Below are 16621 nucleotides of genomic sequence, written 5' to 3' on the forward strand. Positions count from 1 at the left end.
TGCAACTCTCAAGAACAGCTTGAGAGTTTTGAAAGACTGAAGTCCTCCAGATTCCACCTGACTGTAAGTTCTTGAAGAACTGCCTCCCTGCTCCTCCATCCACCTCATCCATCTGACCTAAACACATGCAGGCCCTGCGTGATTCCAGCTTCAAGAAGTCACTTCTTCTCCAGAAGAAGGGTACCAGGAGCCAGCAGCCTGTCAAGAGATAAGCTGCTCAGTTTTAATTTAAACAGCCAACCTCTTGGAAAGCTTATCCCAATACAATACAGTGGTACCTCGACTTACATACGCTTCAGGTTACAGACACTGCTAACCCAGAAATAGTACCTCGGGTTAAGAACTTTACTTCAGGATGAGAACAGAAATCACGCAGCGGCAACGCGGTGGCAGCAGGAGGCCCCATTAGCTAAAGTGGTATCTCAGGTTCAGAACAGTTTCCGGAACAAATTAAGTTCTTAACCAGGGGTACCATTGCATGTTGTTGTTGTTGTTTAGTCATTTAGTCATGTCCGACTCTTTGTGACCCCATGGACCAGAGCACGCCAGGCACTTCTGTCTTCCACTGTCTCCCGCAGTTTGGTCAGACTCATGTTTGTAGCTTCGAGAACACTGTCCAACCATCTCATCCTCTGTCATCCCCTTCTCCTTGTGCCCTCCATCTTTCCCAGCATCAGGGTCTTTTCCAGGGAGTCTTCTCTTCTCATGAGGTGGCCAAAGTATTGGAGCCTCAGCTTCACGATCTGTCCTTCCAGTGAGCACTCAGGGCTGACCACTGCATATCATAGTGTATATATTTGATGACAACAACAACAACAAGGTCTTCTGTGGTTGCAGATTCTAAACCATTCACCATGATGGCCAACCTCTCACAAAACACATCTTCAGGGGCCGTAACTGATCTTGTGTATGTTTAGCCCAAGGTAAATACCTGCAGATCACTATTCAGATGTTATCAGAAGCCTTCTGATTTGCAGGTTTTTATACATCTTAGAGATCTAATTTATGCATTTATAAAACAGTAACTCTCTTGTAAGGTTTTTTTTTAAAAAAAGATAAAAGACCCCTGGGCAGTTGTCCAGTCAAAGGTGACTATGGTGTTGTGGCGCTCATCTCGCTTTCAGGTCAAGGGGGCCGGTGTTTGTCCACAGACAGCCTTCTGGGTTATGTAGCCAGCATGACTAAAACATTTCTGGTGCAACATTTCTGGTGTGACGGAAACCAGAGCACATGGAAACACCGTTTACCTTCCTGCACTGGCACCTATTTATCTACTTGCACTGGTGTGCTTTTGAACTGCTAGGTTGGCAGGAACTGGGACAGAGCAACAGGAGCTCACCCCGTCATGGGGATTCAAACCACCGACCTTCTGATCGACAAGCCCAAGAAGCTCAATGGTTTAGACCTCAGCACCACCTGCATCTCTCTCTTGTAAGGGCCAACTGTGTGTGTGTGTGTGTGTGTGTGTGTGTGGTCAACCTGCACACTTCCATCTGCAAAACAGGAAACTAAACAATGCCACCTGAAAGAAGAGAGATCATAGCAACACTGGTAAATGCTCCAGGCTAGATTCATACTAAGTTCATTGAGCTTTGTTCCCGTTGCAACATATGGGGCTCATGTCATGACTCACTTACCATATCAATTACAGTGGGAACTGAGTTCAACTTTTGGTGAACCAGGAAGCTGCCTTACACCACGACAGGCCTACCTGAAGCTGCTGGGGACTTAACCTGGGTTCTTTGTCATGGAAATCAGCTGCTCTACCTCTAAATGATTACCCTTCCTCTTAATCTGGATCCAACCCTCCTACAGCACCCATAGCAAGTCTGTCATAAGGCACTAGCCATTGTTTTGCACCCTCACACTATGCATGCATGGGAGTCACTGAAAGGCCCACTGGTGGCTAAACAATCCTGATGTCACCTTTCACTGGCTTTCTCCAACTCCAGATGTTTGCAACTATAACTCACATAATCTCTGGCCATGGGCTGTGTCCTGTCCTATACAGTGGTACCTAGGGTTAAGAACTTAACTCGTTCTGGAGGTCCGTTCTTAACCTGAAACTGTTCTTAACCTGAAGCACCACTTTAGCTAATGGGGCCTCCTGCTGCTGCTGTGCCGCCGGAGCACGATTTCTGTTCTCATCCTGAAGCAAAGTTCTTAACCCGAGGTACTATTTGTGGGTTAGCAGAGTCTGTAACCTGAAACCTATGTAACCTGAAGCGTATGTAACCCGAGGTACCACTGAATTGTACACTTAACACGTGATCTCATCTATGCAAAATTTTGGGGCAAAATTCAGATTTCCTGGACAGCAAATGAGCAACAAGGCACCAGGTTAGAATTTCAAGTACCTGAATGCATGTCATATTGCCAATATAGGCAATAAAAGACATGTTGAGCATTCAGAAGCAACGCAAAGCTACAATATCAAGCACACTTGGCAAACTACAATTCCTAAGATTCTCTGGGGAAAATAAGTGCTTTAAAGGTGCACTGGGCATGCTTTAAATGGATCGTGCAGATGATGTAAAAAAAACCCCAAAAAACAGTGGGGAAATAATAAAGACAGAAGAGGGAGAGGGAGAGGAGCTTAATGGAAACCAAGAAAAAACATTTTTTTACCAGCCTCCTTCAGGTTTGATCCAGAGTCCGTAGAAAGGAGCTATTGCTCAAGAGGTGTGAAGTGGACCTCAACCGAGATCTCTCGAACATAGGAATGTGGGGATTGGACTGGGAGGGTGGGAAATGGAAGAGGGGCTCTTATGAAGGGCAAGCAGGAACTTTGGAGGTGAAAAATAACAAAGGGGAATTCTTGTGCAACAAAGCAGTTGTTGAGATTAGAGTACAAATCTTTAAGTGGTCCTTGGTGGGGGATTTCCCCAGCTGCTTAATAGGAAAGCTTTTGTTTTCCCCTTGGCAAATAGAAGGAGCAGGAGTTTCTCAGGAATTGTAGTGTTTCCCTTTCCCCACCTTGGGTGTTGAGTACAAATGTGTGTGGGGTCAGGCGTGGAAAAACGGGGTTATGGTGTATCCTTTTTCGGGGGGCATGACCTTAATATAGGGGTACAGAACTCTTTTTCATCCTGAGTGCCACATTCCATCACAGGCAGATGGGAATGCGCTGGCAAAGCAGCACCCAGGAGGGCTGAACCTCCTGCTCTCCACAGTACATTTGATGGGCTGGGGGACCATACGTCTGACAAACTGTTAGAGCTGTGCACCGGAATTGCCCGAGGCCCAAACCAAATCAGGCAGGTTTGGGGTGATCTGGGTGTTGACCAACTCAGACTGAGACAGCCCTGGAGCACTGTAGGTCAGGCTGGGTACCCAGAGTGATCTGGGACTCTCATAAGGCAGGAAGGAGAAGTTAGGAAGAAAGGAGAAACCACAAGAGGTCAGCTGTGTCTTCTCTGGAGGTAGGTTCAGGCGGGTGGCGGTGGATGCTTTAGATATGGGAGGCAGGGTCCGCCTGACCTCTCCTTTTTCCTGCCTGATGCCACTAGAGACTCCTTCCTCCGCAATGACCCCCCCCCCTGAAGCAGCACCTATTGGCCTTGATGCCTCTGCACAACAGCTGCTGGACAGGGGAGAAGAAGAAGAAGAAGAAGAAGAAGAAGAAGAAGAAGAAGAAGAAGAAGAAAAGGAGGAGTTTGGACTTGATATCCCGCTTTATCACTACCCTAAGGAGTCTCAAAGCGGCTAACATTCTCCTTTTCCCTTCCTCCCCCACAACAAACATTCTGTGAGGTGAGTGAGGCTGAGAGACTTCAGAGAAGTGTGACTAGCCCAAGGTCACCCAGCAGCTGCATATGAAGGAGCGGGGAATCGAACCCGGTTCACCAGATTACAAGTCCACTGCTCTTAACCACTACACCACACTGGCACACAGGGTATTCAACACTGCAGGAATGAACTTTCCCACCCTGCTCTCAAGTTGATGGGAGACTGGCCCACCCTCACCGGCAGAGGAAGGGGGTGAAGTGGGTGTGGCCTGCCCCGAGTGTCATTAGCCCCTCCCCCACAGATGGCTAGCCCCACCCCCGGGTGCACAGCATGTGCAGCACTCCAGGTGCCGGAGCAGTTAGCTTCTCTTCTGCTCACCCTCTGTTAGCTATGCATGGGGTCACCCATTTGTCAATGCCATGCATATAGTGTCAGGTGTCAAGGGATGGACTTAGGAGGAATGGTGGGAACTGCCCCCCCCCCTTCCTGCACCTTCCCAAGAAGAGGAGGACAGTATAGATTTAGAACAGTGGTCTGCAGAAGGGCATAGTTCAGAGGCTGCAGAGGGGAGGAGCTGGGAAATATTGGGAGAGCAGCAGGAAGAAGAAGCACCAGAGGAGAGACAGCTAACAGACTCAGTGTCTCTTGAAAGCATTCCTGATGCCCCCCCCCCCAGAACAAGGCGTGACTTGAGAGTAACAGAACAGAAAACTCAGAGGCAGAAAGCACAGATCAGCCAGTGCAGGGGTGATGTAGAATAGGAGGGATGTAGGGGGTAGGACTTTACTTGGAGGAACGCCATTATCTAAGAGAGACAGCATTCCTTCATCTCTCTCTCTCTCTGTGAATATTGAATAAACTACATGGTAAGAACTCTTCTTGTTATTCTGCTTCTTGGCATCCCACTGTGAGAGGGATAGGGTCCCCTGAAGCCTTGATATCAGGTGAGTCGACTTCAAAGGAAGCATCAGGTGCAGACTCCAGCTGCACTCCAAATTCTGCCTTTGCAGTCCTGGCTTGAAGTCAGGCTGTGGCAGCATAGATTCCTGATGAAAGCAGGGCATCAGCTACACTGTGCATCAATGGGCTCCACTTGGAAGTTCCAGTGGGGGATTTCTAGCTCCCCTTGGTATCTGTTGAACTACAACGCTCCCTGGCCCCAGCCAGCATGGCCAATTGTAAGGCACGACAGGCCTTGTCATCCACAAGATCTGGAGGACAATATATTCATGCCCCCCCCCCCCCCGATTTGTGCACATGTCAATAAAAGAGTCGTGCCATTTTACTGCAGATTGCGAGGTAGGATTTGCATAGGCACAAGTCCCTAGGACACAGTGTGCATTGGAAAATACCTCTGATTTCAGTTCTTTGCAACATCGGGGATTGCTCAATCCATTGCTTGAAAAGGACTGGCATGGTTTTAGGGAACTGTACATTATGGAGATGAAGCAACTTTAGGCAGCTGTGGTTCATTTCGACCTATGGTTCAATTTTGGGGAACTGTGGTGTCCGTTTCAGGAGTGTGTTGCAATGGATTGCGGTTGTGCTTCTCCACGGCACACCACATGCTTAGCATGCAGAAAGTCCCAGGTTCCGTTCATGATATCACCATGTAGGGTGGAAAGAGACACCCCGCCTGGCACGAGCTGCTCCCGATCTGTGTAAGCAATACTGAGCCAGATGGACTAATGGCCTGACTGGGTACAAGGCAGCTTCCTATGTTACTAAACTATTTTCTGGTACCTGCTTTGATTGTGGTCCCTACTTTGTCTTTGCCTGTGCATATGGACCTAGCAGTGTTTCATTTGCTGGAGATGTGAGGAGGAGGGAGACAGACTGAAAGACTGAGATGGCCATCAATCCTCTTTCACTGTTGCTTCAGAGCTCTGCTGTGCAACTAAATATTATGTTAATCATCCTTAATTTTTCAAAATTGGAGGCTGACCTTCTCATTAGCATCCACAATGCAGGACAGTGCAGGACCGGAGGTTGCAGATGAAAGCAATACAGAATGTGAATTTGCACGTTTTCATATGGTGCTTAACAACAGGGTGAACCATAGGGCATTGTGTAGTTCAAGTAAATGATTCAGATTCCGTTGGCCTCTTGCAAAATCAGAGTTTGTGCAAGTCTCTGGAGCAGTCTTAGGGGACCATGTCTCTCATGCAAAAGGGCTGATTCAGTTTTTGGCATTGTGCAACACCTTCAGAAGTGTGGTGTGGTTTGGGGGACGTGCTATATCCAGTTCAGAGGACTACTGCGTTATCGGGAACCTTTGCCATTTCTTAGGAAGAGACCAGGGACCTGAAGCCAAAGATTTGGACGGTTAGTTCAAATCAAGATTAATTCTTGCATGATTATTTAAATTTGTATCCCAGCCTGATTCTCCCCAAGGCACATAACAATAATTAAACTACATAAAAGCAAGTAGTGTGGTTTTGAATGCGTTAAACTTGCATCCTGGTCAGTGCATTCCAGTTTATTTATTTATTTCTTGCATTTCCATCTCACCTTTTTCTCCAAGGAGCTCAATATGGCCTACATAGTTCTTCCCCTCTTCATTTGATCCCCATAGCAACCCTGTGAGGTAGGTTAGGCTGAGAGGCAGAGACTGGCCCAGGGTCACCCAGGGAGCTTCATGGCTGAGTGGGGATTTGAACCCTGGGCTCCCAGGTTCTAACCCAACACTCTAACCACACTGCCACACTGGCCAATGCAAGGGTGAGAAGCCTCAGGCTTTGGGTACCTATGCAGCCTTCTAGGCCTCTCATTCTGGTTCTCGAGACTCTCTCCAAGTCACTTCCCTTACTTATTGTGCTTTATCTGCCTCCATTTCTTTCGCTTGGCTGGAACGTGTCCGTTGTAATAGTGCCTCTTACCTACATGGATGGCTGCGCATATTGACGCCTCCAACTCTTGCGTGGCTGGTCTTCTGCATTAAAAGTTGCATCCATTGCCCACACACACCCAGAACGTTGCCCATGAGAAAACACAGCCCTCAGGCTGAGGATGTTCCCTTGTCCTTGCTGTGCGCCATACTGCAAAGAGCAGTTCATAGTGCAAAACCTTCATCAAAGTATCTTCCAGAAGCCTGGACAAATACAAAAATATATTGGCAGCTCTCCTGGGTGCAGTTAAAGAGGAGGACTGCCACGTTTCCATAGGTAAAGGTAAAGGGACCCCTGACCATTAGGTCCAGTTGTGACCGACTCTGGGGTTGCGGCGCTCATCTCGCTTTATTGGCCAAAGGAGCCAGCGTACAGCTTCCGGGTCATGTGGCCAGCATGTTCTGGCGAACAAGAGCAGTGCACGGAAACACCATTTACCTTCCTGCCGGAGCAGTACCTATTTATCTACTTGCACTTTGACGTGCTTTCGAACTGCTAGGTTGGCAGGAGCAGGGACCGAGCAATGGGAGCTCACCCTGTCATGGGGATTCAAACCGCCAACCATCTGATTGGCAAGTCCTAGGCTCTGTGCTTTAACCCACAGTGCCACCCCTGTCCCTGGTGGCCACGTTTCCATAAGGAGTTCCATAATACGTTTCCCAAAGCATCATCAAGACATCATAGATATGTCACAGAACAGCTGTGGTCTCAGGTGGAACCTGAGATCCAGGCATACCCCTGTCACTCAAATATTCTTTCACATGTACTCCATCACAGTACAGTTGTACCTTGGATCTCAAACGCCTTATGAGTCGAACATTTTGGCTCCCGAACGTCACAAACCCAGAAGTGACTGTTCCGGTTTGCGGACGTTATTTGGAACCTGAACGTCCGAAGCAGCTTCTGTGGCTTCAGGAGCATTGGTTTCCAAATGTTTTGGAAGTCAAAAGGACTTCCGGAACGGATTCCGTTCAACTTCCAAGGTACCACTGCACAAAGGAAATAATTTACAGTTCCCTGGTCCCTGAGTCAAGTCAAATACACCCCTTTATCTTGCCCTGGCTTCATCCCACTATGGGGTGGGTAGGCATTGTGATTGAGATGGTTGTCTGTCTGACACTCTTGGGGCAGGATATCACCAGACATGACTCCTTAGGAAGGCCCTGCCAAAGTGACTGTACATCTCAGGGATTATGGTGGGATCACTCACCCCTCCCCTTATACCTCACTTCCCTGGGTCCTAAATGCCATTGGAACTGAGATTATTGACACAATGATGTGATTTCTTATTAAAAGAAAATAAAAAAAATTGTCCAGTAGCACCTTGGAGACCAACTAAGTTTGTTCTGGGTATAAGCTTTCGTGTGCATGCACACTTCTTCAGATAACTTCAGATTTCTTATGAATTTTTAAAGTTTTAGCATTGAGCCAATACATAGACACATTTATCAGTGAATTGCTACATTTGGTAATGTGCAGCAGAGGCTCTTTGCCTTTGCCTCATAGTGTGGAGAGGCAAGCCTCATTGGGAGGAAGGTCTCTCAACCCCCTTCCAATTTCATGGTAACAGTTTCCGTTTTTTCGTTTCTTTTTAGGAAGACTTCTGTAATAACCACTATCCGTACTTTTCAGCAGTTCATCTCCTTCTGACCATCCCATGCAGACTCTGTATATGTGCGCTTGTTTTGCAATTCAGGATCGTGCTTCATGCAACTGATTAAATGCACTGCACTCATTGAAAGCTTACACCATGATAACTTTGTCAGTATTTAAGGTGCCATTAGGGGTAGTGGAATAGGTCAGTTTTTGTTTTTCTTATTTCTCAGTCTAAGTCCTCACCGAAATTTGTCAGCATTTTTTGACAAATTTGGTTTTTTTTATAAAAAAAAAATCTGTCCCCTCCCTTTTTTTTCTTTTTTGAAATCTGACCTAAGTTCCCCTAATATAATAGGGATATAGGCATTTTTATGTGCACTTTCCCCTAATATACTGTTATAAGTTTGCAGGGGTGCCCTAAACCCTAGAAATTAATAAATGGTAGGATTTTGATTATTTGGGATGTGAAGGGAGAAATGAAAGCAGGAATTCCTGGGCTAGCCTATGCAAAAAAAAAAAAATGACCTGGCCAAGCTAGACCCATTAAGAAACAATATAGGGCCATTGAGGGCCATTGGCAATACAAAAGAACTGTCCTTGCGGGGGGGGGGCCTTGCCCTGAGGTGTGAACAGAGATAGGGGGTTTAGAAGGTTGTCAGAGTAACTGGGCATGAGGTGGCAGGAAAAAGAAGGTCATTCGGAAGGTGTGCTGGGAAGAAAAAGAGTTGAGAGCAACAACTGAGATCCATTTTGGGCAGGTTGGCTGAAGATTGTCTGGTAGAGATGCCTTGGACTCCAGTGCTGCACTGCTGTGGGGAACAAACCCCTCTTGAGACAACCATGCTGTAAGATCTGGACTCCCCTCCATCTAAACTCAGGTGTAACTACGTGACTAAATCCTATTTCTTAAAGGTACGACAGCCTCCACCACATCTTCATTTCTCTAAAGGAGCACAGTCCCTGGTTGAGGGCCAAGACCCCTGGAATCCCATGCATGGCTTGGCAGGGATAGGGGTCACCAGTCAAAATACTTATTTGCATATGCTTTCTTTGTTTAGAGAACTGCACCCCCCCAAAAAAAATGTTTCCCTGTTCATATCTCGAAAGATAGCTGTGTTTAAGTTTGTATTGTTTCCAGACGTGCAGATTAGGTAGGTTTGCATAAAAATGCGAACCAAACCAACTCTCTTTCCCCTGCCCCACATCCCGCAAATGCTGTAGGACTCTCTGTTGGTTTTGCTGCAAGAGGCAGGCATGACAACCCGACTGAACGAAGGCTTGCAAGTTAACACAGAAATCACAGGAGGAAAAGGAAGCAGGTGGGAAAGATAGAGAGATAAGCTAGACAAAGTGGTGACGTTATAAGGAGTCGTTTATATCCCCTTATGGCCACTAGGCTCATCTTCTCATACTGGAGGTCTTGCTTGCCTTCTGGCTATGGGCAGAGACTAGAGCATTGGGAGGGGGGACTTTTTCATCCCATGATCCAAATGAAAAACTGAGGGGGGGGGACACTTGCCAGTGGTCCCAGGGGTGTGGCTAGAGGCAAAGTGGGTGAAGCAATGAATGGGACTTTTTTTTCCCTTCGAGGAGTGGGCTATGTTCCATCCAGGAACAAGCCAGAGCTTTCTCTCCCCTGTCACACACTTAACTTCACTCCATCCTCTGCCAGGGCAAGCAAGAGGCTTTATCATAATTCGAGGATACATTCCATGAAGGCCAAAGAACTCAAGGATGGGCAGAGCATGTCTGGGGAAGGGAAGGGTCAGGACAGAGTTCAAAATGACTAGATAGAGAGGTCAGGAGTTCCCATCCCTGGACTAGCATGCACTTTCTTTTCTTCCGTCAAGTTTTGTTTTCTGGTAGCGAGAGCAAAACGGGGGGGGGGGGGGGCGGAGAAACAGAGAGAGGGAGAGGGAGAGGGAGAGGGAGAGAGAGAGAGAGAGAGAGAGAGATGACCGGCAGAATCCAAAACCAGGGAGAAGAGTTGGTGGAGGAAGATTGGAAGAAATTTAAAGATTATTTACAGAAATACTATAAAATTAATGAATGTTAGAATGATGTTGGATCGAGGTTAAAGGGTTTTTAGTAACAATGGGATGAAGGAATATGGAAAAACGGAAGGTTAATAGACGAAAAGCTAACGGTATAACATACTAAGATCAGGATAAGGATAAGGGAGAGGGAAGGGATTTGCTGAATAAATAATTGAACTGGAATACAGAGAGGGGAGGTGTGGGGAGGTCCGGGAAATAAGCAAATGCAAGATATATTATGAAAACTGAATTGTCTTTATTTGTTTTTATTTTTGTGTTTTTTCTTTTTTCTTATGTGAAAATCTTAATAAAATATTATTAAAAAAAGAGAGAGAGAAGGTCCCTGCAGCTGATCCTTTTAAAAAGACATTTTAAATTTATATCCCACCTTTCTTGCACATGGTTTCTCATAACTCCCAGCCAACTATGGATTGGGACTGGTTAGTCTCTCCTTTGGCATGTTCTCCCTGGGAGCCAAGGTGTATTGACTCCAGTAGCACCAACCTGAGTAAAATATTGGGGGGGGGGGGAGGCTGCCATCCCACCACCCCAGCCAGAAGGTCACTGGAAGGGAGGGCCCCCAGCCCAGCGGAGGCTGCATCACTTTCCTCCCTCGTCTGGTGCTTCTGAGGCCCAAGCAGTTGGGGTCTGGGCACAGGAGGTGATGTTTCCTGGGCTGGGTTCAGTGCTGAGGGGCTGAGATGTGCAGTGCAGGGGGCTCAGATGATGGCAGGCCAGCCCACACAATGCCCCTCCTCTTCCTGCCCAGATGCCAGCAGGTCCCTCCTTGGTGGGGGGCTTGCAGGGTTTCAGATCCTGGCAAAGGCCACTTGAGGGGAGGAGAAGAGTGGGGGCACCCCAAGAGAGAGGGAGGCGGGCGGCTGATCAGCAGTCTTACCTGCGCTCCCATGCAGCAGCAGCAGAGGAGGAGGCGGGGGGGTTGGCACAGTCAATTTGGGGCAAAGAGCACTGAGCCCTTGGAGTTGACTCCTAGCACTGACTCCCCGGTGGAATCTAGTCACATATAAAAAACGTTGTGAAAATGTTTTTTAAAAAAAGTTTTGAAAAATACAGTGGTACCTCGGGTTACAAACTCCACTAACCCAAAAATATTACCTTGGGTTAAGAACTTTGCCTCAGGAGAAGAACAGAAATCGTGCTCCGGCGGCGCGGCAGCAGCAGGAGGCCCCATTAGCTAAAGTGGTGCTTCAGGTTAAGAACAGTTTCAGGTTAAGAACGGACCTCCGGAACGAATTAAGTACTTAACCCGAGGTACCACTGTATATTGAATTTGCAATAGCTCACCATCACCATCTAGTGTCACATTTGTATAATGCACTTTACAAACACGTTTAAAATGTTTGATTTGCAGCTGTATTGCTGGGTCTCCAGTGGCCCCTGCTGCCCTGGTCACTTGCAGAGGGCAGAGTGTGTCTCCCTTTGGTTCTGCAGTCCAAAGGCAGTTGGCCTTTCTGCAGAATTCTTCTGATTTGTGCTACTTTTCATTTTTATTTTGTCTGTTTCTGAACAGAGTGCCTGCAAAAATTTGTTGTTTGCAATTAACGTTCCTGTAGGCTCGAAGTCCCTTGGTACATGGGGGGAAAATGGACTTGGAGCAGCCGGGAGAGAGGATAGACTTGCTGGAATAGTGCCATAAGGTGTATAAAAATGCAAATTTGGTAGATGCACCTTTAAATGCAAACTGAAACAAATTCCTTCCCCTTCACTGGTTATAAAAGTAAAGGGTAAAGGGATCCTGACCATTAGGTCCAGTTGTAACCGACTCTGGGGTTGCAGCGCTCATCTCGCTTTATTGGCCGTGGGAGCTGGCGTACAGCTTCCGGGTCATGTGGCCAGCATGACTAAGCCGCTTCTGGCGAACCAGAGCAGAGCACAGAAACGCTGTTTACCTTTCCGCCGGAGCGGTACCTATTTATCTACTTGCACTTTGACATGCTTTTGGCAGGAGCAGGGACCGAGCAACGGGAGCTCACCCCGTCGCAAGGATTTGAACCGCCAACCTTCTGATTGGCAAGTCCTAGGCTCTGTGGCTTAACCCACAGCGCCACCCGCATCCCTTCACTGGTTATAGATAGGGACAATTTTGAGATTTTGCTCAAAACAGGACCTATAAGATCAACTTTTCTGGAACTCTACTGCACAAATATAAGAGGAGGGGACACCTGACTTGCTGGCAGTTCATGTGAAAGGATCTAGGGGTCTTAGTGGACCACAAGCTTGACATGAGTCAACAGTGTGATGAAGCAGCAAAAAAAAAAACCCCTAATGCTATTCTAGGCTGCATCAACAGATGTATAGTGTCCAGATCAAGGAAAGTAATAGTTCCACTCTCTTCTGCCTTAGTCAGACCACACCTGGAAGACTGTGTCCAGTTCTGGGCACCACAATTTAAGAAGGATGTTGACAAGCTGGAACATGTACAGAGGAGGGCAACCAAGGTGGCCAGGGGTCTGGAAACCAAGCCTTATGAGGAACATTTGAAGGAGCTGGGTATGTTTGGCCTGGAAAAGAGGAGAGTGAGAGGAGATATGATAGCCATCTTCAAATATCAAATATCTCAAAGACTGTCACATGGAAGAGGGAACAAGCTTGTTTTCTCCTTCTCTTGAGGGATTGGACTTGAACCAATGGCTTCAAGTTACAAGAAGCTGTTTGGCAGTGGAACCATTTCCCTTGGGATGTTTTGGACTCTCCTTCCTTGGAGGTTTTTAAGCAGAGGTTGGATGGCCATCTGTCATGAATGATTCATTTTAGGTTCCTGCATTGCAAAGGGTTGGACTAGATGACCCTTGGGATCCCTTCCAACTCTACAATTCTATGATTCTGTAAAATGGGCCCATTCATCCTTCCCAGTTTCGGATATGTAGCAGTGCATATGGTGCAAGCACGTCTATGAAGTACACCTACAATTTGAAGGATGTGGTTTTCAAATTGCAAATATTGTAAAATGCAACATAAGAAATAAAAGAAGAAAGAGAAACACCATTAAAGATCATATAGCATCAAGCAGCGTGTGCCACAATTGCTACAACAGGGAGGTCTGTCAAAACACTCTGCAATTTTTAAGTGGTCCGTGGAGAAATTACAGGTTTTACTACTGACTGGTGCAACGGCACCTTTTCCCCTGGCACCCTTGGACCAGCCCTCACTTAAATATAGTGCACCCATCTCACAGAACACCAATTCCACGAATTACCACAAGGTACCCCAGATTATCTTGTGGGGGACTTGTGTGAGGGGAAACTTAATAATTTGGAGTCTCAGGCAGGATTTGATCAAATAAATAATAAATATTTTATTTAACAAAGGAAGTTTTTATGACACAAGTGGATAAAACATAGGCTACTTCAGATTATAATGTTATTTCACTTCAGTGATTTCTCGGTTGTTGCACAGCTGTTGCCACTTAATACTTTGGTTCATAAACAAGGTGCTACTTCCTGTCAGTTACACACCCCTTAGACAACCCTACTCCTGAGGTACTCCAAGTAACAGGCCCAAGGGATCACTGGTTTGGGAGTCTTCTTTTTTTGTAGGAGAATCTCTCCCCTCTTGATTGTATCTTTCCAGCTTCTACTTCTCCTGGCTCAGGCTCAGCCTCCCAGTTAATTCCTGGCCTAATGCGCTGTTGGTTAAAACACAGAGCTTAGCACTTGCTGATCAGAAGGTCGGCGGTTCGAATCCCCGCAACAGGGTGAGCTCCCATTGCTCTGTCCCTGCTCCTGCCAACCTAGCAGTTCAAAAGCATGTCAAAGTGCAAGTAGATAAATAGGTACCACTCCGGTGGGAAGGTAAACGGTGTTTCCATGCGCTGCTCTGGTTCGCCAGAAGCGGCTTAGTCATGCTGGCCACATGACCCTCAGCCAGTAAAGTGAGATGAACGCCGCAACCACAGAGTCGGTCACGACTGGACCTAATGGTCAGGGGTCCCTTAACCTTTACCTTTAATTACTCTAACAGGACACCACACACTGTCCTTCACACTAAGCTCAGAGACTCCTTTCTCTAGCTTGTGATATATTCCTCAGAGTGGATGTTTCTACCCAGAACCAACTCTCTCTATTTCCCAACCTATTCGCCCAACCTACAAAACTGTCTCTCAAAATCTTCTCCTTTTCAACTCCCCCTCCTGGAACCCAGGTCAGTCATAAGCTGCCGTTCGTTAACCATTTGCTGGCAGGGGAAAAGAAAACACTTGGTGAACCAACCTGCCCAGCAAAAACAAACTTTTCCATCACATCTGGTAGCAGCTCTGTAGGGTTTTTGACAGGAACCTTCCAAAGCCCAACCTGGTGATGTCATTTACTGGACTCTCTGCATGCAAAACCTCCTATGACTCGGGCAAGGAGACATCATGGCATTTGGGGGTTAAAGGCACATCTATCACCCTGCAAGAATTAGGGAAATGTTGGTTAATATTAGCATAAAGGTTTTGAGGCTCAGCTGAGATAAGGTCCACTGATTTTCATGGTGTTCAATTGGATTTGCATTAAGGGCTAACCAAAGCTGGGGATTGAAGTCCAGGTGTCAGGTGAGACATGAGGACAAAAACTTCACTGATGACTAAGAATGTGTCAACACATGCGATGACATGATCAAACAAGCTTCATTTTACTTTCTTTTGAAAAGAAAGCAGGCAAATTTGCTTTCCTGGCAAACAGATCCAGATGATAGAAACGACTAGACAGGATCTTCAAATGTAAAGATCTAGGCTGATGATAAATAAAGATAAAACTCTTTGCATTACCAAACCTGCCAGCTGTTCTGCAAATTTGCATGGTTTTTTTTTTGGTTTGGGGGGTTTTTTATAGTAAATTTAGGGTCATTTTTCATTTGGATGTTGACTCCATTGCAGTGTTACAGTGGCGGTGCGGTATATAGAAGCAGAAGAACAAAGGTCCATGACTTTTTTTCCAAGCAGAAATGATGTTGTCATCTGCTTTTGCTCCAGTATTTGGGAGATGTTCTGGCATGTGAATTAGGTAACGTGTTTTTCACGTTTCACCAATACCCTTCCAAGTGTCCCTATTCTCCAGTGAAAGTCCCAGAATTACAGAAGCCGTCCTGGTTTCTGATTTCATCCCGGAATGTCTCGGTTTTTTTCCTTTTTCCTCCCCTCCACATTTTGGAGAACAATTAAAAGTGGAATGTGGAGGTGCAAAAGTGGAGTCCTGTTTCTACTGAAAATAAAATACTTGCAATGAATGAAGGAAATTAGTGAAGCTGGTGCAGAAAGCCCTTCCAATCATTTTGAATGAAAACGTCACCAATCCACTTTAAATTCTCTAATTGCAATTTTTCAGTGGCCAGCAATCTTTTAGGAAACACATGGAGTGTTGATTCCTTTATTGTAAATGGAGCCTTACACTGTCTACTCAGAAGGAAGCCCAACTGTATTCAATGGAGTTTACTGCCAGGTAACTGCCTAAAGACTAGGTAGCCTGCTTACATAGCAATCCTAAGCATTTTTACTCAGAACTAAGTCCCATTGAGTTCAATAGGATTTACTCTCTAGTTTGTTTCTGATCAAGCTTCCAGTTTCTATTATTATTATTATTATTATTATTATTATTATTATTATTATTACGCCTTTTTCCCTGACAGGGACTCGATAGCTTACAGCTAAAAAAATTATTTCATTCCATTTATCTGTCAAAGGTGTTGAGCATTATCCCTTTCCTTTCATATTTTTTTTCTTTACAACAATCCTGCGAGGTAAGGGAGGCAGAGAGGTTGTCATTGGCTCAAGGTGACATGTATATGACATGTATGTGTGCAGCGAGATCAAACTCAGGAGAAGCTTCCTGATGTGGAATAGGATATCCCTATCTTCATCAGAGAAATGTTGGAGAGTATGGTTTCACTATGGTTTATGTAAAAAAAGGTAAAGGTAAAGGACCCCTGGACAGTTAAGTCCAGTCAAAGGCAACTATGGGGCTGTGATGCTCATCTCGCTTCAGGCCGTGGGAGCCGGCGTTTGTCCACAGACAGCTTTCTGGGTCATGAGGCCAGCATGACTAAACTGCTTCTGGCACAATGGAACGGTGATGGAAATCAGAACACACAGAAACACCATTTACCTTCCCACCGCAGCTGAACCTATTTATCTACTTGCACTGGCATGCTTTCGAACTGCTAGGTTGGCAGGAGCTGGGACAGAGCAGCAGGAGCTCACCCCATCATGGGGATTTGAACCGTTGACCTTGTGTTTGGCAAGCCCAAGAGGCTCAGTGGTTTAGACCACAGCGCCACCCACTAAACCTGTGGTTTAGGGCAGATTAGTGTAGAGGAAGTCAGAGAATTGGGAAAACCCATTCAAATAAACCGTATGTTGAGCCTCCAAACTTAGCT

This window comes from Podarcis tiliguerta (genome assembly GCF_965153285.1).
Source record: "Podarcis tiliguerta genome assembly, chromosome: 8".
NCBI classification, from domain to species: Eukaryota; Metazoa; Chordata; class Lepidosauria; order Squamata; family Lacertidae; genus Podarcis; species Podarcis tiliguerta.